The sequence below is a fragment of the Ixodes scapularis genome, unplaced genomic scaffold (assembly GCF_016920785.2).
Source record: "Ixodes scapularis isolate PalLabHiFi unplaced genomic scaffold, ASM1692078v2 PGA_scaffold13__105_contigs__length_92229423, whole genome shotgun sequence".
Taxonomy (NCBI): Eukaryota; Metazoa; Arthropoda; class Arachnida; order Ixodida; family Ixodidae; genus Ixodes; species Ixodes scapularis.
Genome location: NW_024609839.1, coordinates 38,903,313 through 38,930,332, shown reverse-complemented (window position 1 = coordinate 38,930,332; position 27,020 = coordinate 38,903,313). Strand labels below are relative to the sequence as shown.

General features: G+C 43.9%; 1 long non-coding RNA gene across 10 annotated transcripts in view; it reads left to right on the top strand.

The window, feature by feature from the left end:
• Window positions 1–26,628, top strand: part of LOC120837390 — a 77,937-nt gene extending 51,309 nt beyond the window's left edge. For 5 of the 10 annotated variants that reach the window (XR_006077648.1, XR_006077656.1, XR_006077654.1 and 2 more), the window contains exon 4: window positions 19,283–19,832. This is a non-coding gene — a long non-coding RNA (uncharacterized LOC120837390). Of the gene's footprint in view, window positions 1–19,282; window positions 19,836–26,372 lie in introns of those variants that run through there. The other 5 variants (XR_006077653.1, XR_006077651.1, XR_006077652.1 and 2 more) reach the window with 4 other exon arrangements.
• Window positions 26,629–27,020: the final 392 nt, after the last annotated feature.

Sequence of the window (27,020 nt, the reverse complement as noted above, 5' to 3'; positions counted from 1 at the left end):
CTTAACATTGGGCATTCCTTTAGAAAACATGCTCAGACCGCTTCTTTTCCTAATCTGTATCAATGATCATCCTTTTCGTGTTGCGTCCACTATCTGACTTTTCACAGATGACTAATTTACTCCTGTCACAGATGGCGATCATCACTTATCCTTGCAAACTGCCTTATTATCCATAGCGGGTTGGTGTGATAGTGGCTGTTGTCCTCGAGCATAAAGAAATGCAAATTGCTTACATTTGCTCAGCTTTCATTACCATCTTTTTATGTCTACAGTATTAACGATACCATCATCAGCACATTCTTGTTTTATAAATATGTTTTTCTTTATATAACAAGAAATTTTACACGGATCACCCGCATTAGACCTACTATCGGTAAGGAAGACAGCGCACTTGACTTTCTCCTGGACAATTTAATACTAGCCCCTCCTAATAATAAATGCGTTGCATACCTTACCTTTGTATGCCCTAAGTTAGAACATTCATCATCTGTATGGTCTCCATGGCAGAACTATCTTGCTGAAGAATTAAAACTTCTCCAAAAAAGTTTTACAATTTAGTTATTCTGTCTACTCTTCTTATACTACAGTGATGTGATTGCTGCGCCAAGGGCCCAACCCTGCTACATGCTGCTACATTTTGCCGAAATATGGGTGATCTGCGCCAAGCCTGCACCAAAGGACCAATTTCGGTCGCATTTCAAAACCGAAACTAAACTGAATGCTGTAATTGAGCATGCGTGAGCTAGGTGGCGCAAGCGTCCGCCCGACAGAAAGTACTCTGCATCAATTGTCCGTCCGGTCTTACATGGTTTTTCCCGCCGTCTCTCGTTTCGCGCGCTCGTCGTCTCGTGGGTTTCGTCCATCGGCTTTTTAAAATTGTTTCAACTGTAGACGCTGGCTTGTGCGTACGCTCCGACGCAAGTGTGCCGGATACCAGCCATGCCGTCATGCTGTGAAACGAAACCACGTTTTTGCGCGGTGCGAGTTACTTTATGAGCTGAAGCACTCGCTCCTGAAATCAAAGGCCGTGGGAAAACTATATTTTGTCCCTGTCTGCCAGTCACCGTGGTCGCACGAACTCGAGTGTTGCCGTCCCCACGTCACTGAAGGTATGGCGGTTTCTAAACTGTAACGTAAAGACCGCCGCATGTTCATCAACATTCCTGTTGTTTAAATCATACTCTACTACAAAAATTTTTCTTAACTCAAATACTGCTGTGTCGAAGTAGTGATTACCTAGGTTTCTCTCGGTGGGCTTTCTTTTCAGAAAGACCCCGGTACGTGAAAAATCTGCCGCAAAAGAAAGTTGAAGAGAGCTGAGCTAAAGCAAAGAATGCAATGTCTGCACGCTGAACCCGCACAGCACGCTTGCTTGTCTTGAGTTCAGCCGTTGCACAAAGCGCTCCAAGAAATTTTTGACCCCATGGCTCGCGATGTTGTGCATCGATGCGCTCAGGTTCTTCTTTCCCGTGTGTTTAGCTTGTTTAGCTTCTGTCACCTGTATTCACCAGGCACGACTAACCAGCGCCATTCTAAGGTTAGTAGCACGACTAAGTAGTCGCGAGCTAAACGAGAAATACGCGTCTAACGAGCAGATTATGTTCTGCAATATTCACGAGCGCGAAGCGAGCGGGTGACTATCTATTCAGAACTAACAAGCGGAAGATACGTAAAAAGATAGGACACGGATATGCATATTTCAACGCAACTGCGTAAATGGGTATTGTTTCGTATAAAAACTAAACTTTAAATGTTTATCAGGAAAAAAAAAAGTTACAATGAGAGACATGTTGTCCGAGACAGTTTTACAAAGAAAAATTTAAAAACAACACCAGGGAGAAACACGGAAGCCGCATTGCCAGCGACATAAACAAATATGAAAGCGCCGGTAAACATGTTTTTTCTTGTCGTCCAGCGCCCTGCTGAGATCTCTTTAGCGGTATCTCGGTCCACTGAACATGGCTATTTACGCATTATTTGCTTCTCCAATTCTTTCTAGATGTGCCCCCAGGGTTCCGAGAGAGTAAGGGGTTCGTTAGCGCTGGCGGTCAGCGGTGCTATACGCGTTGGCCATGGCACTGAGTCGCTAGTCACCCGCTAAACACGGGCTAAACTAGCCCTACCCTATCACTAAGATTTGTCAGTCGACTCCTCAGTCGCGCGGGGCGACTATGCCCTAAACACGACCGGTGAAAACCAAGCGCTCACCTAGCGGCGACTATCGCTTGCCACGTGATAATTTTAGTCGATGACGTCACTAGTCAGTGGTTAAAGGGGCACTGACACATCAAAATCATATTTTTTTTTATTATTCGAAACGATTGAAAACGATGCCGGGACATTACCCTCGAAATTTGAAATTTGGGAATTCAGTATTCGTGAAGTAAAAAAACAATTTCCAAATGCCGAATTCGAAGTTCCCGCGCGATCGGCGCCGGTGCCTTGACGTCAAAAATTGCGGAGACCTGAGAGTCCACTTCCTTTCACCACTCCCTGCTGTTGCCATGGCGACCCAAAGCGAGGGGGAAAGGAGCGAGCGGCGGCGTTCCGGCGGACCGGTTTTGAGCGGTGTCGCCTGTTTTCCGTTGGAGAATACAAATCCAGGAGACGGCACCACAACGAACTCCCGATTTTTGGTATTTCAAAAAGAAGGGCCGTAGTGCGTTCGCAATTGCGTTAAAAAACATGTTTTAGGATTGCCGTAATTAAATGTTATAGAGATGGCGCCTACAAAGCTTCTAAATTTCATGATTCTTGACGTCACCGATCAAAAGAAGCGAGGAGGCGAGAGGCGGGAAAATCAAACGCCAAGAATAAAAAGGCGCGCGCGCGCGCGGGAAAATTTTTTTTCGCGATGCGGTTTTTTTTGCGTGTGTATGACTGCAACTTGCATCGTTTTAGACAATAAAAATAAATACGACCTTTGGGGTGTCAGTGCCCCTTTAAACAGGCGCTACTCGCGCCTAGTGAATACGGGTGCGTTTTTTGTCGTATATATGCTGGACAGTAACATTTTACTTTGCATACAATTTCGGAAACCAGTTGGTGACGGAGCATAGAGTCATGTTTTTTTTTCGATCGAACAGCCATCTCCGCTCGCGCGACGAAGCACGTGCAGCTGCAAGCTTGCAGAAGTTGCCCTCATGTGCATGCGGACATGAATGCACGGCAGAGACACCCTCTGGGATGCTTGCAATTCATTGTTTTACGTTTGCTTACTTTTGACGAAAATCTGGCACGTCGGGATCCAGTAAAACGTTGGCGAGCGGTTTTTCGGAATTGCTCGGCAATGGCCTTAGCAATGTATGTATACACTTGTGAGATGTCTCAATGTCTCTTTGGAGGCATTGCATGTGGACATTCATTACTAGCCAAAGGCAAAGCGAGGCTTGCAGCAGCCTTGCTAAGAATTACGAAAAGCAAAAAAAAACAAAAAAAACACCCGCTAGTCGTAATGCACTCTTGTCTTGTGTACAATTTCGCATTTCACTGCAGTAGTTACGTGTTTCATCAGCCTAAGACTGCTTCCATATATTATATGACTGGTCAACCTAATGCTGTCGATATTGACTACTAAGCTGGTCATTTTCAAATAAGGTTTAATATGTCCAGTTTCGTTTATATTTATTTATGATGGGTACATATATATGTATAATTTAATTGAAGCATTGTGAAATCGGTCATGTCATTGGCATTTCAGTTACATGTTCAAAGACTCCCAGATGGTCTAACTTGGCCGTAATTTGTTTATTGCAGCGAGCAAAGCACCCTTCGTTTGTCCAGCACTTAAAAGGAATATTTTTATATTTCTAGGAATATCTGCTCCAAAAAACACTTTTTCTGCTCCAAAAGCCACTTTTTCTGCTCCAAAACACTGTCTTGGCTGCTCCGAAGGCGACTTTTGCTGCTCCAAAACACTGTTTCGGCTGCTCCGAAAGGTGCTCCGAAACGGCTTAGGCCAATCGCATCACTGTACTAGCATCTCTGAATTGCATTAGAGAGTGAATCCCCCAGAGCCAACGTTTTTAGAGCAACTCAGTCGGGAAACTGCCTTAGGAGCCTGCTTTGAAAAATTGGCTATGATCCGTACTTGAGAACCGAACTAGACAAGATTGTATTGCTGCCATTTCTCTCGTAGCGCCCACTCTGGGAACTGCATGGTTGCACGTACCAGATCAGCGGAGTTGCACAAGGGCCGGTGGCACCATCTCGCAGTGCCATCTCGAAGTAGCTATATAAAGCAACTTTGATATTTTGACTCGCCGCTAAGAGGCGGCACTGTAATCGTATCTAGTTGAAGACGTATAAAAGTGCTCTTCGCTCATCAAAAAAAAAAAAAAAAAAGTTTTTCTTTGAGGACCTTCCATCGATGTTACGAGATAACCCCAAAGAGTTTTGGAAATTCATATTCTCCCAAAACAATGATCGGTCTGTCTACCTGATGGATGAAAATGGAAGTCCTGTCTGTGAAGCTAACGTTTCGAGTGCAGTGAATGAGTATTTTTCGTCTGTTTTTACTGTTGAAACAGAAAATAACTTTCCCCTGTTATGTCATTTGGATTTAGAGCCTATGACACCTATTGAAATTTCCCCTGCTGGAATTTCAAAGCTCATCGAAAGACTTAAACCCACTTCTTCTTGTGGGCGAGGTTATATCTGCTCAAAAATGTTTGCTAACACAAAAGTTATTTTAAGCTCGTACCTCCACTTACTATTTGCGCAATCATTGTCCCAATCACGTCTTCCGGCAGATTGGAAATTAGGCAGAGTTGTTACCGTTTTTAAAGCTGCCATTCACTCCTTGGTTTCGAACTATCGCCAAATATCATTAACCTGCATAGCATCAAAACCTTTAGAACATGTTTTATTCTTGCACATTGCATCGCATCTGGAATTTAGCAATATATTTTATAACCATCAACATGGATTTCGGAAAGGGTACTCCTGTGAGACATAACTTCTGGAATTCACCCATGATCATCATATTAACCTTCAAGCATGCATCCAGACTGATGCCGTATTTCTGGATTTTGCAAAAGCATTTGACAGGGTTCCTCACAATTGTCTCATCGCCAAACTCTCATGCCTTAATATTGACTCACTGGTTCTGTCTTGGATTCAAGAATTCCTTTCTTCACGCTCGCAATTTACATCCGTTAACAATCGTGAATCTAACACAGAACGAGTGACATCAGGAGTTCTCCAGGGATCAGTGCTTGGAGCTTTACTTTTTTTAATATTCATTAATGATCTCCCTGTATTTGTCGTTTCTACCATTCGGCTTTTTGCCGACGACTGTGTACTATACTATACAAATTGTTAATCAGAATGACCACTATGTGCTACAAAGCGATTTAAACAAAGTTAGCACATGGTATAATAACTGGCTTATGTCACTGAATAAATCAAAATGTAAATTAAATTGCTTTACTCGAAAATAATCATTATCAGTATTCTCATACTCAATAGGAAGCGGTCTGATAGAGGCTGTAGACTCATATAAATATCTCAGTGTAACAATGACAGCTAACCTTACCTGGTCTGACCACATTAAAAACATTAAAGCTAAAGCATCCTGAACTGTGGGTTACATTAGACGCAACCTAAAAGCCTCTCCCTCGCATGTAAAGAACGTGGCATGTAACACATACATAAGGTCAAAATTAGAATATGCAGCATCGGTTTGAAACCCTCATCAGATCTACCTTATCAACAATCTGGAATCAGTTCAGAACCGGGCAGCAAGATTTACCTTGTTCGAGTATGACCGCACCACCAGCGTATCTGCTCTAAAGAATCAACTGAACCTCCCACCATTACAAGTCCACCGTAAAATTGCACCCCTTTCAGCCCTTCACAAAATTAACTATTATCATCCTACGCCTCGCGACGCCCTACTGCGTTCTCTCCTCCGATCATCGACCCGACAAGGGAATTCTCGAACAATCGCCCGTTTATCTGGTTGCACGAACGCATTCAACCACTGTTTCTTTCCCCAGACAATTGTCGACTGGAACAACTTGCCTGATGCCATAGTAACAATTGAAAACTCTGAAGCATTCAGAAGTGAATTATTGAGATTATTTGATTAAACAGCGAGGTTTGATCTTGAAATGTGTTTATTGTGCCTAATGTTTTTTTTTTTGTGCTTTTATGGGAACTCGTGTTAATGCGTGTATATTTATTTTACCTTGTTCAGGTAATTATTGTATGAAACTTATCCACGCAGGCCCCCACCCCCTTATGTAATGCTCTCATGAGGGCTTTTAAGGGTATATGAATAAGTAAATAAATAAAAAAGTTTGGTCTTGGTGGACGCACGCGGTCCGGGTTTCAAGGGTTAGTTGCCCAATTGAGTGTTCTAATAACGTTGCCCAGAGCTAACCATTAAGACGAGAAATATGTCGGCGGACACTGTTTTACAAATTTTACTACATAATCCAGCACTTAGGAACACATTGTTTCCATCTCCCCTTTCATTTTTTTTCCAAGACGAGACATTACCTGCAACAATCAGGCCTTCTTCGTGTCCACTGTGCAAACTCTTTGATACCCTTAACAATAACAGAAGGAAACGCTTTGCCCGACCACATAGTCACTGCTAACAATATTTGGAATCAATGGTTCTAACAATACCACTCAAGTGATAAGATGTCCCTTGTTAATTTTTGTATGTATAACTTTTGCTAAAGGGTGATAATGCCTCAGACTAAAAAAAATTCAGGAAAAAAGTTTTTTTCTTAAAAAAGATTATGTTTATGTTTATTAACTTCAAAAGAGTGGTTTCAGAAACTTTTATTCATAAACATGCAAGATTTATCTCACAATAAATTATTTTCGACATATCCGAGTGAATGGGAAACAAGTTTTTTGCGCATTTTATTTAGCACGGCTTAATGCTTGTTTAACAATCCCAGAACATCTCACCACTTTCGTTGTAAGTGCTATTTATTCTAGGTTTAGCCCGTAGAAGTTTTCCAAGTTTAAAAGTATCAATGGCCAGGAGAAGCCTATACATCCAAACAAAAAATCCAGAAAATTTGGTGAGAGCAATCTTATTGGTTGAGACCCGAAACAGGGTTTATCATTGGTCCTGTCCGGTGAAGTGATATTCTGTTATCTTTGGTAACACCCTTTCACAGTATGTTCCACTTCAGATCCTATTCCTGCTTTGCTGCTCTTCCTTAGTATGTTTGCCTCTTAGTTCTTGCCAGTTTATCTGTCAAGGAATGCCTGCTACAAAAGTTAGCTCACCTGCAAGTGACACAAACTGGTAGCTATTGCCTGGGGAACAACAAAGCCTCAAAGGAAGGTGCTAAAAATGCTCCAGGGGAATTTTGCCTACCTCAAAGTCATATAAAAGAAAGAAACCTAAAGTTGAAACTCCAAATGAATTTTTCTCAGTTTCACTTTTTGGCAGGAAATATGGTATTAGGAAATGTATCATTTGACATATTGAAAGGGTGAAGATTTCATTCAGGGTGTTCTGGACTGAAATTTCTGATGGACACGTTAAGGTACTTATAATCTGAAAAAGCTAAATTCATGACGAAACTGAATACTTTAAAACACAGAAATTTGTTAAAATCGCTTGCTTTTTTGTGTGTTATTGTTTTTCTCTGGAATTCCATTTTCTACAATTAATGTCTACCTTAACTTGCACTATGGGTATTTTTCTTCACATTAAACCAAACATTTTGTGGGATGCAATTTTTTTAAATACATTTCCTAATAAAGTGACTTTTTTCTGGAGTTTGTTAAGCATAGTATGGGGGGGGGGGGTTGTAGAACTGGCCTATAAGACTTAAACTTTAGATGTCATCAAGCCTAATGGGGTTCAATTCACCCTGAAAGTTTAAATAAATTTGAGAGAATGGTTCAAAAGTTGACCTTCCTAGGCCATGTCTCCCCTTACTTTTTTATCTGTGTATACTATTCTTGAGTTTATGAGTTGTAAGGAGACCGAAGAAGACGAGGAGTGCAGTACGAGAAGAAGAGAAGGAAGAAGATATAAAATCTAAAAGATGGTGACCATTCTTTTATAATGTGGCTCCCGAGTTTTAATGTTTTGGAACACTACAAAACGGCACAGCCGACTGGATTGCAGTAAGTTGAAGGGGTGACCTTCGAAGTTGAAAGCGGCGACAGGGGAGTTATACATTCCATGAAATGTCAGCTGCATGAAGAGCCTATGGCGTTACCGCTTGCGGTAAGCACCAGCACCTTCATTCAATATCTAGTTGACAAGCCAGGCCGAAGCCTTGAACATGTTTTAGAAAAAGTCAAGGTCAAGATAAACATGAAACTGTCAGATTATCAGAAGTTCATCTTGGAAACTACTTGACCGAAGCCAACAAACCTGCACTCTGAAGATGCAGGCCTTCTACTTGCAAGGATGCTTGGATTACAACAGATGGTCCATCAATTCAAACTACTTCAGACAATTGCTTTCACATTGCAGGCGGCGAACAAACCACGTTTTAAGATGGTGAAGCCCGACATCTTTGATGGAGCTTTTAGCAACCCAGAATGCTGGATTAATTTCTATGAGCATGCTTGTGGGCCTAACAACTGGCAGACAGTTCACGACAAAGTTAAGAAGAACTTGTGTCTCTTTCTTAAAGCATGGCCAAAAAGTACTACGAGCTGTGCGTGCTTTTGCATGAGTATGAGTCATGGCAGGAATGACAAGACAATTTTCTTTCCTCTTTTGGTCAGAAGCTACAAGCATGGCAACGAGCAATAGCCTAGAAGTACAAAGAGGGGACTGCAATGCAATACATTTTTAGAAGAGGATACTTGTGCAGCTTGCAGATTCAAAGCTACCAGATTCTTCACTGGTTCCTTTAATCATTCATGGGATGACGAAGGACCAGTTGTGTGCATACATCTTGGCATAACTGCCAAGATGTATGCAACAACTGTCTGAATTAGCCAACACACACAAGCAGCGGAAAGTTTTTTTAACTGCTCAGTTCCACTGAAGCCCAGCGTGCCGACACACAAAAGCACTGGAAGCTCTGTCACCAGGTCCACTGGACCATTTGAATGAAGTACTGCCCCCAATGATTGGATACAAAAGTAGACCACTCCCAACACCGTCAACGTGGCCCAAGAGGGCAACGTCAAAGAGGCCAGGGGGAAGATTGCAATGCAAAAAACTAATAAAAGAGGGTTTCGGTATCTGACCAATGACGCCAAGGGAGAGTGTTTCTTTGAACAATCATAACCTTTATATCTTGGTCAATGTAAATAGAAACAAGCTTCAAGCTTTAGTCGACAGTCGAGCAACTGTCGCTGTAATTAACGTGGACCATGTCAAGGATGCCAACATATCTGATGAACACATTGAGGTGAAGGGCTACGATGGTGAAAAGCTGGTGCATTGAAAATGGGCAGAAATTATCATCTATCAAAAAAACCACGCCAAAGTCAATGCACTGATGAGGCAGAATGTTGCCTATTGGTATTGGTATTTGGTATTTATTGCATGCCCAAAACACTGTGAAGGCTATCAACTCCTGTTGCCTTGACCACTCATTGAGCAGCTTTGTTTGAACATCTACTGGACTGGAGAGGTCAGCATTGACAAAGCACAAGTCTTCAGAGATGCACAGCCGACTCCAGAAAGAGCTCTCCGAAAACACAAATCAGCAAAGGACGTCACACAGATGTACCGGGAACTCGAATGTCTTGGAGATTTTCCAGAAATGACTACAGCAATCGAGGTACCTTTTAAGCTAAGGGTCATAATGGTTGTCATGAGGAAACCCTACAACATGTCAAGAGGGAGGAAGGTGTGGCCAAAGTCGGAGCTGCAGAAGATGCTAGACGCGAAAAAAAAAACCCATCTACTTCAAGTTTCACATCACCAATTACTGTTGTTCCGAAAGAGGATGGGTCGTTTCATCTGTACACGGATTACAGGATTATCAGCTAACAAACATCTATTTTCGTCTCCTATGCCACGAATTGAAGCCATCATCGACGAGACTGGTGGCTGTAAGATGTTTTCGCGCATCGACTTATGCAAAGGCTTCTGGCAAGTCTCATTACAGGAAGAATACAAGTACACACCTTTGTGACTCCATTCGACATATACGAGTGCAGCCGGCTGTAGTTCGCGTGGAAAGATTCTCCAGTCTTGTTTCAGCAAATGATCAATTGGGTCTTGAAGCACTTCATAGGAGTGTTCTCCAGTGTACATTGACGACGTTATCGTCTGCCTGAGGACCGCCGAAGAAGACATCGAACAGCTCACAAGTGTTCTTAAAGCTTTGACTGCGTATTTAAAAATTTATGCTAAGGAAAGCGAGTCAAGGTCATCTTCCTGAATCGTACGCTTGATGGCTTCACAAAGACGACGAAGCAAGAATCCGTCGATTGGATATCCATGTTTGTGAGGCCATATAACGTTCATTCTCTGCGAGGTTTCCTCGGCTTGGCTGGTCGATTTCGGGCGTTCATAAAGGGCTATTTTAGAGAAAAGAAATGCCTCATGGGGCTCGCGAAGATAGAAAGACCATTTGAATGGACTAACCAGTGCAAGATTGCATACCAATATCTGATCACTGGTGTTTCCAGTGATCCTGTGCTGACCCTGCCAGGTATCAAATTACCATTTAAACTGAATACCGACGCCTCGCACTATGTAACAGGAGCTGTGCTGTATCATAGACACCACTCTACCCCTGAATCAACAAATCAAGGTTATCGGATACTACTCTTTCACCTTCTCGGAAACACAGATCAACTACACACCCACTGAGAAAAAAGCACTGGCTTTGTTGATGGCGATTTAATATTTTCATACTTACCTCAATGAAAAGAATTTCAATGTTTACACGGACCATCAAGTGCTGACCTACCTTCTTGGTTTGATGGAAGCAAAAGTGAAGCTGGCGAGATGGATAAACAAACTGCGACAGTTTGAGTTTTACGTAAACCATCGTCCTGGAAGCATTCTGGCTGACGCAAATGCATTGTCCCGGCTGGCTGTAGACCTCCCATTCGAGGAGACTAATCTTCAAAAGGTATCTGAAGGAACAGAAGATTTCCAATTCGAAGACGCCAAATACACCATTCCTGGCACACTCGTCCATAAAGTGCTGCAGCTGTATCAAGATACTGGAGATGCAGGCATACATTGTGGTTTTTGGTGCACTTACAACAAACTGGTACAAAAGTTCAGATGGAACCACATGAAGGAGGACATCTGGAAGTATGTTACAACTTGCTACCAATGCCAACTCCATCAAGCCGAGTACCGTCCGCGAACTAACGAAATGGTTCTTCCAAAACACCCCGGAAAACCCTTCAAGACTGTTCATCTGGATTTCGCCGATATAAAAAAGAGCCCACGCATTCAGAAAACTCAAGCACATTTGATCTGCATCGACCAGGGCACACGAAGGGTCGCCGTCCGTCCTGGAAAGGAAGATGCAAATAGTGTAATACGTCTTTTGGAGTGGGATGTATTAAAAATGGGAGGACCGTCATTTTTGACAACGGACCTACCTGCCTTTGTAAGCGAACGCCTCTGGGACTGGGGTCTACAGCGCCGAATCACTTTGCAATGGTCATCTTCATACCATCCAGCAGCTAATGGCATGGCAGAGAGGGTCATCCAAGACCTCCAACAACACGCAATGATGTATCCAACCTTCAAAGGCGTATGGAAACGTTGCCTCACGGCAGAATTGGCTCATCACAACGTTCGCATACTGCCGCTCCTGGGTGCAATACTATGCTGTCTTTGAAGACGCTCCTAAATTGCCAGGGGACCAGCAGCTGGGAATTTCGGAGAAACTGGAGCTGAGGGAATGAAGGAAAATAGCAGACAAAAGGTTCAAGTATCGAGGCAGCATGAAGAAAAACTTCAGGGCTCGCCACGGCAGCCAGATACCCAACGTGCAGCTGAATGACTTGGTCTTAGTTCGTAAAGACCTCCTAGGGACAAACTCCAACCTCCTTGGCCCTTTCGCGTTGTCAAGATGTCCAGCCAGCAAGGCATTTTGAAGACCATTGGATATCGAAATAGTGATGCCAACTCAAGTTTGCCACAATTGGCAATATTTTACTTTATCATCCCAGGAGGTATGAGTCTCAAAGTGTGGAAATGTAGGGAGACCGAAGAAGACAAGGACTGAAGTATGAGAAGAAGGGAAGGAAGTGGATGTAAAATAAAACCAAAAGATGGTGACCATTCTTTATAATGTAGCTCCTGAGTTCTTATGTCTTAGAACACTACCTACATGACTTTTCTTGTTCTTGAGTGTAATGGTCACTTATTTGCTATCGCAAATATCAGCAGCCTATCCCTTGTGTAATGCCCAGTTGCAGTGATGTGATTGCTGCGCCAATTACGCCAAACTGCGCCAAGGGACTAACCCTGCTACATCCTGCTATATTTCGCCAAAATAAAAGTAATCTGCGCCAAAGGACCAATTTTGGTGGCTTTTCGAAACCGAAACTAAACTGAGTACCATAATTGAGCATGCAGGAGTGAAGTAAATTCGGAAGACAAAATGAAGGAGTCATGTCAGCCTAGCTGGTTGTCACAAGACTGAGCGTTTATTCGTCGTCGTCGTCGTTTTGCCTTATTTTTCGGCGCGGCCGATCTTGATACATCGGTGGTTTAGGGTAAAAGAAGAAAACAAAACAACTTCGGTCAGCCGCGTGAACCGCAGCGCGTGCAGCGTCATTCGCTCCCCAACACACAAAGTGTTGTGTGTTAGGGAGCGAATGACGCTGCACGCGCTGCGGTTCACGCGGCTGACTTTTTTTTTCAAAGATAAACGCGGGCATGTGTGGATGCTCCGACAGTAGCGTACCGGGTACCAGGCCAGCCATGCCGTCATACTGTGAAACGAAAGCACGTTTTTGCGCGGTGGGAGGAGTTACTTTGTGAGCTGAAGCACTCGCTCCTCAAAAGAACGGCTGATGGAAAACTATATTTTGTGTCTGCCTGCCAGTCACCGTGGTGGCGCAACGTCGGGCGTTGCCATCCGCACGTCGCTGCAGATGTGGCGCTTTCTAAACTGAAATTTAAGGACTGCCGCATGTTCGCGGCGTGTTCACCGAAATTCCTTTGCATTTTTAAATCTTACGCTACTACAAAAATCCCTCTTTTACTCAGTTTGCTCTGTCGAAGTAATGATTATTTAGGTTTCTCTTGGTAGGTTTTTTTTCGAGAGGGACCCTGATACGTAAAAAATCTCCCACGGAAGAAAGTGGGTGGAGAGAAGTGATCTAAAGCAAAGAAGGCAATGTATGCACGCTGAACTCACAGAGCGTGCCTGTTTGTCTCGAGTTCAGTCGTTGCACAAAGCGCTCCAAAAGCTTTTTGACCCTTACTCGCGATGTCTTGCATCGATGCGCTCAGGTTCTCTTTTTTTGTGTGTGTTTAGTACGTACCTTGTTTGCCTGCCTATCAAGCACGTGCCGCTGGACGTTTTTGTTGTATCCTGGACAGTTGCATCTTGCATACAGTTTTGGGAACCAGTTGGCACTGAAGCGGAGTAGCATGGTTTCGGTCGAACAGCTATCTCCGCTCACGCGACGAAGCACGTGCAACTGCAAGCTTGCCGAAGTTGCCCTCAGGTGCATGCGAATATGATTGTACAAGAGAAGCACCTGCTGGGACGCTTGCAATTCATTGTTTTACGTTTGCTTACTTTTGACGAAAATCTGGCTCGTCGGGAACCAGTGAAACGGCGGCAAGCGGTTTTTCGGAATCGCTCGGCAACGCCTACAGCATTGTACACTTATGGGATGTCTCAATGTCTCTTTGGAGACATTGAAAGTTGACATTCATTTCTAGCCGAAGGCAAAGCGAGGCTTGGAGCAGCCTTTCAGAAAGTTTCAAAAAGCGAAAAGAAAAGCACGCGCTAAGACTCGTAATGAACGTTTGTCTTGTGTACAATTTCGCATTGCTCTGCAGTAGTTACGCGTTTCATCAGTCGGAGACTGCTTCCTTTCATTATATTATATAACTAGTCAACCTACTGCTGTGATATTTACTTGTAAGCTGATCATTTTCAAATAAATTTTATTATGTGCAGTTTGGTTCTTATTTATCTTCAGCAGTTACATATGTGTGTATAATTTACCTGAAGCACTGCAAAATCTGTCATGTCATTGGCATTTCAGTTACACGTTGAGACTCCCAGGTGGTCTAGCTTGACCATAGTTTGCTTATTGCGGCGAGCAAAGTGCCCTTCGTTTGTCCAGCACTTAAAACAAATATTTTTTTTCTAAGAATACCTGCTCCAAAAGTCACCTCTGCTGCTCCAAAACACTGTTTTGGCTGCTCCAAAAGCCACTTTTGCTGCTCCAAAACACTGTCTTGGCTGCTGCAAAGGCCACTTTTGCTGCTCCAAAACACTGTTTTGGCTGCTCCGAAAGGTGCTCCAAAACGGGTTAGGCCAATCGCATCACCGCAGTTGTGAAACCTTCAAGGTAATAGTGATAAAAAGATATTATGTAAGGCCTGTTTACACATACAACCACAGCTCTACATTAGGGCTATTAGTCAAGACCTGGGAATACAGTGTAGACCGCATATAACGTAAAACGCGGGAGTCGCGAAAATCTGCACTATAAGCGGTACCGCGTTATAACGAAAACATCAATTTTTCAGGCCAAAATACATGCCATGAGACAACTTACCTTAAAAAAAAAAAATTTATTTTATGTTAGTCGAAGAGGAGTCTTTATTTCACCAGACTTGTACACTTCTCTTTTAAGTGTGTCAATTTTGAAAGAAATGAGCGACTTTTGCCTGGCGCAGCCTTTTAACGGCGTCGCTGGTTGCGGACGGACGTTGCAAGCGTTAGAATTGCTAACCCTAATCACTTTTTCCGGTGATGAAGACGCGTGAAAATTAGCATCCTTTATACGGTACGCGCCAGTAATACCTTCAACTTTAGCACAGGCGTGAAATGCTCCAGATAAGAAATCCGGGCGATGTTCAAAAACACAAATGCTTAGAAAGCACCACTGTAGTCGAAGTAAACAAACACAACGACACGGGCGTTTCTGCCGTCTTGAGAGTGCCGCCACGACATTGCCGCACGAGTAGGTGGATCTCCCCTTCTAGTACGTGCTGGGTTATCATAGCGGCACACAACAAAAATTCACAGTCAAGGATAGTGCTTTTGCGTGGAACGATCGCAACCGACGCCATGTTTGCGGATAGATGCCGGCCCGCGACTGACATGCAACGCACTCTAACAGTTCTCCCCAACCTGCAATTGGTCTGTCGTTGCGGTTGTTTCCAACGCACGCACGTGAGCGACACGTGCGTGCGTCCCTTCGTCGGTATGGCAACTGAAGCCTCTCTCTTCGCTTCTTGGAGCCACGACTTCGAGCAACCTCTTTGCCCCGCGAGTGCCGCTTGCGGCTAGCCAGGCTAGCGCCATTATCTAGTGTCGCACAGGGAAGCGTGCTGGCTGCGCAGGGCAATCGGCGCGCTGTTCCAGAAACCGCACTATAACCAGTATTTCCCTTCGCGCCTGCATTTTAAGTGGTATGTAATTACATGGAGTTCTATGGGAGGCGAACCGGTGGTTTAAATAAAAAAGTCGCGTTATACCCGGTCCTGCACTATAAGTGGTTACGTTATAAGTAGTCTGTACTGTAATGCTGATCTTGTTTATGCAGTCTTACATTTGTCCTACACCAGTGATACAGTGGTGAATTAGTGCTAAATTAGGTTCATCAGCTCTGTGCTGTACATGTGTACCAGCCTCTAAAAAAAATTTTTTTTGTTCATGTTAAATTTGTTTTTTACCTGCGTGTCCCTCCTACATTTTCTTTTTTGAAGGTCCCTTTTAAGTTAAAGGGACACTGACAGCCCCCAAAATTTTTTTTTATTTTTTGCCAGGCACTTCATTATGGTGTCGGAGGACTACCCAATTAATATTTTGCAACAGAGTAGCGTATTTGTTTAATATAGCCAAAAGACGCAACTGCTCGAAATCGAAACCGAAACCCGACGGAGGTCGGAGAAGTGGAGAGAAGAGAGTGAGTGGCGGAAGTCACGTGGCTACACCCGACCGTGCGTTTTTGTTTTTGTTTTCTCCTCTCCATAGCAGACGACACGACATGCGGTGTGCTATGCGGCGTGCGGGAACTGCTCGCCGTGCGATTCTTTTGCAGTTATGTTTGTTCCGCTCGTTGTTTTGTACTCCAAGATGAGTTGTTTTGTACATTGAGGAGTTGGAGGATGAGTAGTAGGTGCCCGTGGTGAATTTCCATGATCGGCTCCGAAAAGAATACACCCAAGATGTTGCGTGAAGAGCTGGCTCACATGTCCTGCATCCGAAAAAAAGTGGCATTGTGCGACAGAGTTTCCGAAAGATCAACGGGATCGGGACCAATGGCTGGCTGAAATTCCTGTAGAACATATACGGGCACCTCGGAAAGCGGACGCTACCTGATTTGTATGCTCCTCGTATTTTGTGGAAAGTGATTACATTGAGTTCGCAGGTGTCAAAACGGAAATCCCATACCATTTAATTAAGCGAAGTATCGTCCACAACTTTTGTTTGTTTCTTCAGTGATGATTGTAAAAAAAAAAGAAAAAGATATGTAAACATCGGAAAATGTTAAAAAAAAAAAAAAATAGAGCTACACGAGGGATCGATCCCAGACCTAACGCGTGTGAACCGGACGTCTTTCCCACTGAGCTACTGGCACATCTCACTTCTGGTGGATCTCTTTTCTTAGTAATAATTCAGCCGGTAAACTGTAAGTTGGAAAGTTTGCTGTCGATTTTTCTCTAGCAAAAGCACTCCCGGGTCGAAGTCGGGAAGCACCACGCTTTGGGGACATTCGCACGTAGTAAAGAAATCGTACGCGTGCATATTCAACTCGAAGTAGACACGTCGTGCTTGACGTTTGCGCGAGCGATGTCTTCAGCCACGGGAAGGGAGCGACGGCTCGGCGACGTCTTCGTGCAAATCTGCTTGGTGGCCGGGCGTGTCGTACGGGATGAATACCAATTCTTTTGATCAGTCCCAAATTTCTCTTTTAACGGTAGACAGAATTCGCCGGTACCGCAAACGACAGTTCTGAAATAGAGGTCCCATGCCCGTCGTCCGCTGCCATCGCCGTCCCCGCGAGTCCCACGATACGCGAAACGACGAACGCACAGAATGCTTCCGGTTGTCTGTGGAACTTTTTTTATCAATCAACGTATTTACAGCTTTTTAGAAGCCACAAAAAATGGGTTTCATATTTTTTTTCTATTTTTAATATTGAGTGTGTGCCTTCAGTGACCCACGACTTTGATTAAATTTGGTGGTCGCATCGATACCTTAGAAAACGGCCCGTGACCGCGGAAAGGAGAGTGAGCGAGACTCGAACCGGCCAGTTCTTGATCGGCGGTTTTTGGGCGGAAAGAAACCGAATTTTGAGCCGCAAATTCTGTCCTGGGTAGTTGAGCTCTCATATGTCACGTACAACTAAAAACCTTGGCGAGCATAAATACCCTGTCAGTGTCCCTTTAAAAAATAAAAAAAAAGTGTGCGAGGAAAGGCGGTCACTCTTTGCAGAGAAGCACTGGTATATGCGTGGTAAGACGCGATTACACGACTGGGGCTTCTACTTTTTTGTGGCTTGTACGTTTTGAGTTTCCTTTGCCCAAAGAATGTTTTCCACTCTTTTCGTGCCAGACAAGAACACACTTTCCCAAGGCAATTGATGCCCCTACATTCTTTATTTTTTGTAGGGACAGCAGGTTTGGTGACGCAGAACACTCTAAACCAATCTCTGATAAGACTCAGGTCTTAGTGTAAAGAAATATTTTCTCCCAAATTGGCACTCCTTTTCTGAGAGAGTAATTTTTTTCCTGCCAAACATTCCATAATGCACTTTGTAGAATTACTCACTTATTCCCTTCGCTCTGCGATAACTCACGCTTGAGAGCCCCCTCGACAAAAATATAGATCCGGACCCACGGATATCCGCGCCTGTAGCCCATGACATCTGCATCCAATTCACAATCCGCCAAATCTAATTTATTTTTATCCGCACCTGCCAGTTCACTGGGCATAACCGTGGGTAGTTCTTGGGCATTTGGCGCATCCGCAGTGCTTTACTCATGAAACTTCAGTACCCCCCCCTCCCCCTTGGAAGTTTAGACCGTATGCAGTGGAACATTCATTATACAACATTTATGGGAACGCGCGAAAGTGTCAAATAATGAACCCGGAGTCGTATTACCCAAAACGACAATAATTACAGCACTTTGACAAACCTGCGCTAAATTATAGTAAAATGCAGGACGTTGAATAAACTGGAAATGCATAATCAAGGTTCCACGCGATATGCAGTTTTATGGGCAATTTTATTTTGCCTATTACTGGTGCGATGACTTACACCAGAACATGCACCCATACTGTAAGTGGAAAGTAGCGTATTATTACACATCGTACTGTGCTAATTAATATTGGGAGGGGTGAGTGGGGACGTAAATTATTTTTGGCTGTGCTACTGTACCTCTTTACAAGATCTAGTGTGCCTTGTGTGGACTTTCAGAAAATGGGTCTATTGATGCAGCAATGCAATTGGAACCGTTCAATATTTTTTGGTGTTATAGGGACTGGATCTGTTTATGTTATGCCTCTGTGGTTGCAGCCTGTAGAAGGGGGTGGATGCAAGCTGAGTGATATAGCCCTCAATATGATAGAGATTCAAGTTTTAGGGCTGTAGGCTGTGGAATAAGCATTGCCAAAAAACCTCAAACGAGGAAAATGACTTTAGCGTTGACAAGGAGGCTGTCATGTTACTAACATGCTGCGCAATGATACGTAAGGTGGAGCAAGCTGCGTGGCTCGGACAACCTGAAATTGTGCAATGTCTCTTAAGAGTGAGCTCCTGTGATTAATTTCAACCAGACGAGACATATATATGTACCTAGCAGAGCTTGCATTCAAATTTGCCACTTGACAGAGGCACGTGATTGTTTATGTCGTTTGCACGGAAATTGACTGAATATCATATTCAATCTTGGTTCGTACATAACATGCTTAACTGCATGAAGCAAGTGATAGATGTAAGGGACATACTTTAAACCTACTTTAGGTGGACAACATCTCTGTACAGCATCTGCTCTCTTCCCCATATTACAACTAATGCACAGAGTATATAGAATGTGCACTAAAGCACAGGTTACATTGATATTCTTGACAGGCATTAGATACCCAGAGGTTTGATTTTTTTCTTTGGTGTTCTGCGTGCAGGCAATTAATTGTGTGTTTTTTTGTTTTTTTTCTAGAAGCCGTGGTCGCAAGGCACCCATGACATTGAAGTCTTCCAAACAAGGCACTATGAAGGCATGACTTGTAGCGGCACTGGAGCAAGCGACACGGTCCGGGTGAGCCGCAAGTGTAACTGTTACACTGTAAACAGGAAATATAGACATGTGTCCGACAAAGCACAGACTCATAAAACTTTCATGTAGCAATAATAGTTTAATTTAACTAAACAGTGCATCAACAGAGCCTGACCCAAGAATGGGGAATTGGGGAACCGGCCAATGTGTAGAGTCTAACAGAAACAAGGAAGGCGATAAAAACAAATGGGGCAACATGTTAAGATAGGACAATAATGTCGTGCCTATTTTTTGTTTTCAATTAAGATTTTATAGGAGCTAGCAAAATATGTCCTTGCAATGGAATAGACCTACTTTTACAAAAAGACCTTCAATGTTTTTGTTAAAATAAATTGCGTCTGAGGAGGTGGAAATATGATTTTCCCAATTGCGCATTAACATATCTTCGAGCTCCACAGGGTAATAAAACATCCCGAAACGTAAATATTTTTATGCATGCTCAGTTTTTTTTAAATATAGAAAAAGTCAAACAATTTTTTTGTGAGAATTCAAAGATATTGTCATCCTCAATTTTTTTTTTCATTTTCGTTATTGAACACTTAGAAACATGTAATTCAGAATCCACCACCAAGACCTGTTGTATTCTATTGTCTTAAAATAAAGAAATAACGGTTTTGCCGAGTCTGTTGCAGTCAATTTCTGTTGGAGGTGCTGTGTCTCAACAACTAGTGGTTACTCGAGCACCGTATCCACAGTGGCCATAGTTGGTCGCATTATCTCCCAGGCACCACAAAGCATCATACAAAAAAATGTTTTTTTATTTATATTTTTTTTTATCTGTGATGTGTCTGGTAGTGCCTATGGAAACTGAACTTTGTGGTGCATCAGTCCTCGGGGTGCTGTGCTTGGTTGGTTGCTCTCAACTGTGCTAATTTCTCGAAGTAGTATTTTAGTGCATGTAGGGAGTTGACAAAATGATTCAAATAATTTATCTAGAAGTCACTATACTCCGTTTGTAAGTGCAATGGATTGTAGCGGCCGTTGCCAGCTGTCTCGGGCAACTTAGCGCATCAAGTGACAACGCATCACAGCGCCTCTCTCCGAGGTCACTACATTGAGTTGACTTGTGTGGCCTGTAGCATGGTCTGTGTTGTATTGTAAGGTATAACGAACATATGAACAGGAAACATTATGAATTTTATGCCCCAATTGATGGCGGGCATGGCGAGGGTAAAACAATAGCAGGCTGTGTCTAAAAAGAAAATGATAAATGGACGAAGAAGCAGAAAGCTAGGCAGTGTCATTGGAGCAACATCATGCCTTCGCGCAAGTGGTGACTCTGGTATTTGTAATACCGTTGCACACTGGCTGATGTTTACACCACACAACTGAAGGCTGAACTCTCTTAACACCATGGTATTGGGTCATTTCAGATGAAACTGAGTAGTAGGTAAATGGTTGACATTTTTTTATTTGCTTGATATTTTATATGTCATTCCCTAAATTATAGTTTACACCAGTTCATATTTACAAACTGTAGCGCCACTGGCGCCGCGCATGCGCGATGGAGTGTGGGCGAGAAGCTCGCCGTCGCCCATAAACAAACCATTGGAATGCGATGTTGTCGTTGTCGGTGTGAGTCCCCCTGCCCTTTTTGGCGTTCGAATTGGTGATTCTACGTCGTTTTTGCGATGCCTGACTACTTGAGCGGCCTCAGGGAGATTACCGAGGCTCGTTACACCGCAAAACTTCGCGTGAATAATGTGGCATGCGGCGATTCATTCCGCGTGGACGCCGCAGAATGTACGCTAAAGCCTGATTCGCATGATGAGATTTCGCTCGCAATTTTCAGTCGCGAAGTCACTCGGGCTGCAACAGCGTGAACCGTAGCTGAGATGGTCGACGCCGATACTGAAAATCGCAAGCAGAATCGGACCAAGTGAATTAGGCATAACAAGTTGGTGATGGCCACTGGTAACAATGATGAACATCTTTTTGTATCTACTGTTTACATGAAGCCTGCTTACCAAGTTTCAAATTTAAGTCTTTTGAGGGCTGCACTTACTTCTTATCGCAAGTACGGCATCAACATTTGATGTTCGGGCCGGTGTCTTCTAAAAGAGCAGACAAGCAGAATTGTCTGAGACAGCAGACGATAGTTCGAATGATCAGGCGGCCGTTTGAACTTGAAGACGCACTGAACATAGTCATTATACAATGGTCGGTACAACATGACGGTTTTTTGGCATTCATGTGGGAACAAAAGAATAAATTGATGACCACCAGTATTCGTGAATTCAACCCGAAGTGCTTCCCGCCCAAGCAGATGTGGTCCGACGGCATCTGGTTTTCCCTTTTCACGGCACATATCCACGTTCTCGGACGAACCGAGCACATGAAAACTAACCTTCAAACCTTTCTAGACTCTTTTAGTACAGCCCCAGTCGTGATGTTTTGACGAGAAAGCGGGTTTTTGTCAGGTTCCTTTCAAAACAACGCAGGAATACACGTCTCGCACGGGGACTTCCGCCCACAGCCCCAGACCGGAATTGTGCCCGAAGCGCCACCACCGCACTGTGACGTAACAGAGATGAGTTTGTGTATGAAGGAATACAAAAAACACTTTTGGATAAAAAACTAAATTTCTAGACACAAAAAGGTGTAGATTATGAAAAGCTAGGTTGTCACTTGCATTCACGAGCATGACTGATGTGATCAAGTTTGATGTGAATACCTTAAGTAATAGTTTTAGGCAATTATAGGCTAGAGTACCCAAAAGCCTTGCGGAAGCAAAAATAGCGTCGTCACCAGTGCGCATGTGCCAAGCCTAGACCTTGTCTGGATTGGCGCATTACGACGATGCCATTTCTTTGAAACGCACAAATTTGGACACATTCTAAAACTTGCAATTAGAAGTTCATTAATTTTGAGAAACAATGTCTGGGTTAGGCAAAAGAGGCCTTGAGAACATACGTTCATCATTCATGCTCCTTTTTTTTTTTTCATACTTTATATTGAATACAAAATATTTGCCTATAACGAGCAGATTTAAAAATCCTCTTGACTAGAATATCTGCAACAAATTTCTTGTTCAGATGCCGCAGTTTATAAATATGAGGTACGTATTAAAATAAGGACTTAGGAGAGTACAAGTGAAATCTCGGCAGCAACCTGCAGGGTTTCTATTTAAGTATCGTACAGTAGTGGAAGGCTTGTAAAAACTATAACAATATTAAATTCAAAACTATTCAACAGAAAAAAATATTCACTTTAAATTCGTTTTGAACTCAAAATCCACTATACGTCAAACTCGTTTACATCAAACTCGCAAGAAAACGTCTGCCAGTTCGATATAGCGGGTTATTCAATTAGAAGTATTAATGAATTTGACTCTCAAAAATCCACTTTCTGCTGAAATATTACACAATGAAATAGTCTTGCATCTTCTGCTGCTTTTTCTTCATTGCATCCGCAATAACAATATTTTTCTACGCTATCGATGGACTCCGAAATTGAGGCCGCTGCCTTCTATATTCGCACATTAGGGCCGAACTATGCCGAGAGCACGGAGCACGTCCGAGCAGTAGCACCTGCAGAGCTTCCGTTTCGCTTTGCAAGTTGGCTTTCCCCTAAGGCAGGCAGCTGCGTTGGGGGAAAGCCAGCTAGCAGAGCAAGCTGGCTTTTTTTTTTCCGGGCGGCCGCCTCAACCTTCTCGGAAGAAAAGGCAGTATTCTCTTTTGTGGACGGAGTGGGAAGAGGAACCATGGAGCGCCCTCCCCCTGCTCCCTGCGCAAAAGAGATTTTTTTTTTTGTTCCGGGCGGTCGACCAACACCTCCCAGAAGAGAAGGCCGTAGCGCTCCTCTCGTGACGTCTCAAATGAAGGCCATCGGGGGCGCACGTCGAAGCGAAGGCAACGCGCGTGGGTCGATTGTTGTAACGCGGTTTTAGTCACATAAGCGTGATTTGTTAGCTAAAATGAAAGCTGCCCATAACAATGGGTCTAGAAAACATTGTATTTCACGGGCAAAGCATTACATCGCTAAATAATCGGTACAAAATGGCACGAAGTATGCGTATAAGACGCCTATACAAAGTGATTGTTTTAAGTTGAAAACATTGAGTCACGCAATTGTTGTAGGAATGCATAATTTATACAGAAACGCTTCAACAAAATTGTGAGACACGCAGTGAGTGGACACAGCAAAACAGATCAGTTAAAGATCAGGTGGACGTAGTCAACGTGGACACAGCTAGAGAAGGGTCACTTACAATCATGTAAACAAAATATAACTTCTTTTGTATACAATAATACTATTGCCGTAATACAGTTAAGGTCCTGGTATAAATGCGGTAAAGGCAATAAAATGACATTAGTATCAGCAAACACGAAACCACAAAAAATGCATTTTGTATGATCGCACAAACTTGTCATTCACCTTCCAGTGAAAACTAGAATGTTACAACGCATATTTACAAATGTCGACGCCACTGTACACGGATAGCGACAAAGAACAAAATTCCACTCTATCACAAAATTTTAAAAGAAAGACTGCAGCACTTACTTGTGTCCCACATGACCAAGAAAGCCCGTAAATAAGTTGTTTCTCACCTGTCGATCGTATCCATATGTCCCACAATATCTGGCACGAAAACATTTGAAGACAAGCTCCAAGAAGTCCCTCTTAGTCGAGATCTCGAGAGGTCTATCGATAATCAACCAGTGTCATTGTTGGCTAGTTTCCACACACGTCACTCAAACAGTAGCAGGACTTGTTCCGCGAATCCACGTAAATGCCGTAGTATCAAGCGAACACAAAAACTACCCGAGACTGCGGTGACGACAGAAAAACGTCGGGAACAAGGATCAAAAGAACCTCACACGAGAGCAGCGGAGCAGTGTGGGAGGCTTAATGTTGTCGGCCCATCTCTTGCTCGTGTGCGCTCCCCGTGGCGATGACTTGATTTTTTTCCATTCTCTTCCCTTCTGAAAGTCCCAGCGTTCCTTTTCAGACAGTCTGCAGCTCGCACACAACATACATTTACCAGAATCGGAGTTGTTGGAGGGAAGATGAAAATGTCTCACCGAACTGGTTCATTCGAAAGTTGTGGGGAGCTGCGGGACTGCACATAGTCCCGCGGTTATAGGGGTAATCATGAATATAAAATTGGTACTTTCAACCTTGGTAGCACATTGTATATTACATTTATATTATATATATATAATAAATTGTACAAGACAGCACTTTTAAGACATATTAATGTCGGATAAACGCGCACAAACCCCACCGTGCCGCTTGACAAGAAAAATGTTTTTCACGACGATGTGATATTTTTTTTTTATGTAGTTGCACCATGGCCTTCCTTCTCCGACATTGTGATGTAACCACTCGGAGCGCTACGGCCTTCTTTCTTAGAGGTGTTAAGTCAATGCGTCCGCCCACAAAAAAGAAGCCAGCGTGCTCTTCAAGCTGGCTTTCCCCCAATGCGGCCGCAAACATTGGGGGAAAGCAAGCTTGCAGAGCAAAACGGCACTCTTGGCAGTTCGATGTATCGGTAGTGGCTGCTATTTTTGTTCAATGTAACCGTAATTGTTGATATATATTATCGCTGTAACATTACTGTGCACAAAAGTTTTTCAATATAAGAAATAATTCCAAGTAAACGGGTTCAATATAGTCGGGTTTGACTGTACACACATACCTACAAAACATAGTTCCTGAATAATGTGCAAACATTTCTCTTGATGTGACAACGGGTTTAGGTCAACTAGGGTCAGGACAAAGCAGCTTCGGCCTTCGACAGCACAGTTCATGTTGTTTTCGAACAACCTATTGCCAGGCAAGACTAACGAAAGATGTGTCTAGCCCTATACTCTTGCTCCTAACCAGGGTCCTGGTTGCTGGAAATCGGGGCAAGCAATCTTTCCAACTTTAAACATTTACTGTGTTTAGATGGCAGGAGCTGCTGAGGGTGATGTCATTCTTGTAGGATCTAATGCCAACGGCATGTGCTCATGAGAAAAATGCATATAGGCACATCCGGTTACCAAATAGCACCGTAGTGCAGTCAATGGCACGGGCTTGTACCGGAGGACGCTCTTCCACATATTCCCAACAGAACAGAAGCAAGTGTGTGAAACAAAATGATCAGATCTCATCACTTTCAACAAAGCACACATGAAGGAATGCTAGGTAATGTTATTCCCTGAAGTTTGACTGTCATTGCTCCTTGAAAGAGTATTACATATCCGTCCTTTGCTTACTGTTAATGTGTACTTGCCAAATAGGATTCCCTGTTCACTTGTTTATTTTTCACTTGAAATAAATTTACATATTTTTGTTGGCTCCTGCCATGAATTAGGGTGTGTTTCTGTAGCCCCCCCCCCCCCCAAACAGAGGAGGCCAGCTGCATGACAAGAAATTGAATAGGCCAACAGGCAACCTGCAATCCACTGGTTAGGGGAACATAAGCGACACTAAATAAGCTATGCTCCAGAGTAACAACACTTAGGCAATCTTATGGATTAAAATTATTGTATTCAAATTATTTGGAGCTTTACTTAGAATTTCAAGGACAGCTTTCCGTCGTCCAGAAATGTTGAAGCGGTTCATGGCAGAGCGGTCTCACTCAATCTTCTGGCGGTGCCACAAGACAATCGGGGAGTGGAGTCCCTAAAGGCGCATTCACACTTCCAAAATCTGGTGGTCGCGCGACTGCTTTTTTGTCGCAAAAGCGAGCGGTTTCAACTCCAAACCAGTCGCTTTTGCGATCATCACCGTCTCTCGGTGACCAAAATGCAGTCACGCAACCACTGCGTCTTGCAAGTATGAACAGACCTTGAGCGTGGCCTCTAGTGAGAGTCATTGGGCTAACCATCTTTGCCAAGTTTTTTCTATGGACACCATACCAGCTTGGCTGTCAACCCAATGCCATTGCCGGCCACTGGCATCCTGCCGGTGCCACACTGTCAATTCGGCGGCCGACCGAAAGCCGCCCTCGGCCAATGGCGTTCTGCTGGTACCACAATCTCAGGTTGGTGACCAACCCAAAACCGCCCTCGGCCACTGGTGTTCTGCCGGTGCCAGGATCCCAGGTCGGTGGCCGACCCAAAGCCACCCTCGGCCACTGGCGTCCTGCCGGTGCCACGATATCATCTCGGTGGCCGACCCAAAGCCGCCATCGGCCATTGGGGTCCTGCTGGTGCCAGGATTTCAGGTAGGTGGCCGACCCAAATCCGCCCTCGGCCACTGGTGTTTTGCCAGTGCCACGATATCATCTCGGTGGCCGACCCAAATCCGCCCTCGGCCACTGGTGTTTTGCCAGTGCCATCGATATCATCTCGGTGGCCGACCCAAAACCGCCCTCGGCCACTGGTGTTTTGCCAGTGCCATCGATATCATCTCGGTGGCCGACCCAAATCCGCCCTCGGCCACTGGTGTTTTGCCAGTGCCATCGATATCATCTCGGTGGCCGACCCAAATCCGCCCTCGGCCACTGGTGTTCTGCCGGTGCCACGATATCATCTCGGTGGCCGACCCAAAACCGCCCTCGGCCACTGGTGTTTTGCCAGTGCCATCGATATCATCTCGGTGGCCGACCCAAATCCACCCTCGGCCACTGGTGTTCTGCCGGTGCCACGATTTCAGGTTGGTGGCCGACCCAAATCCGCCCTCGGCCACT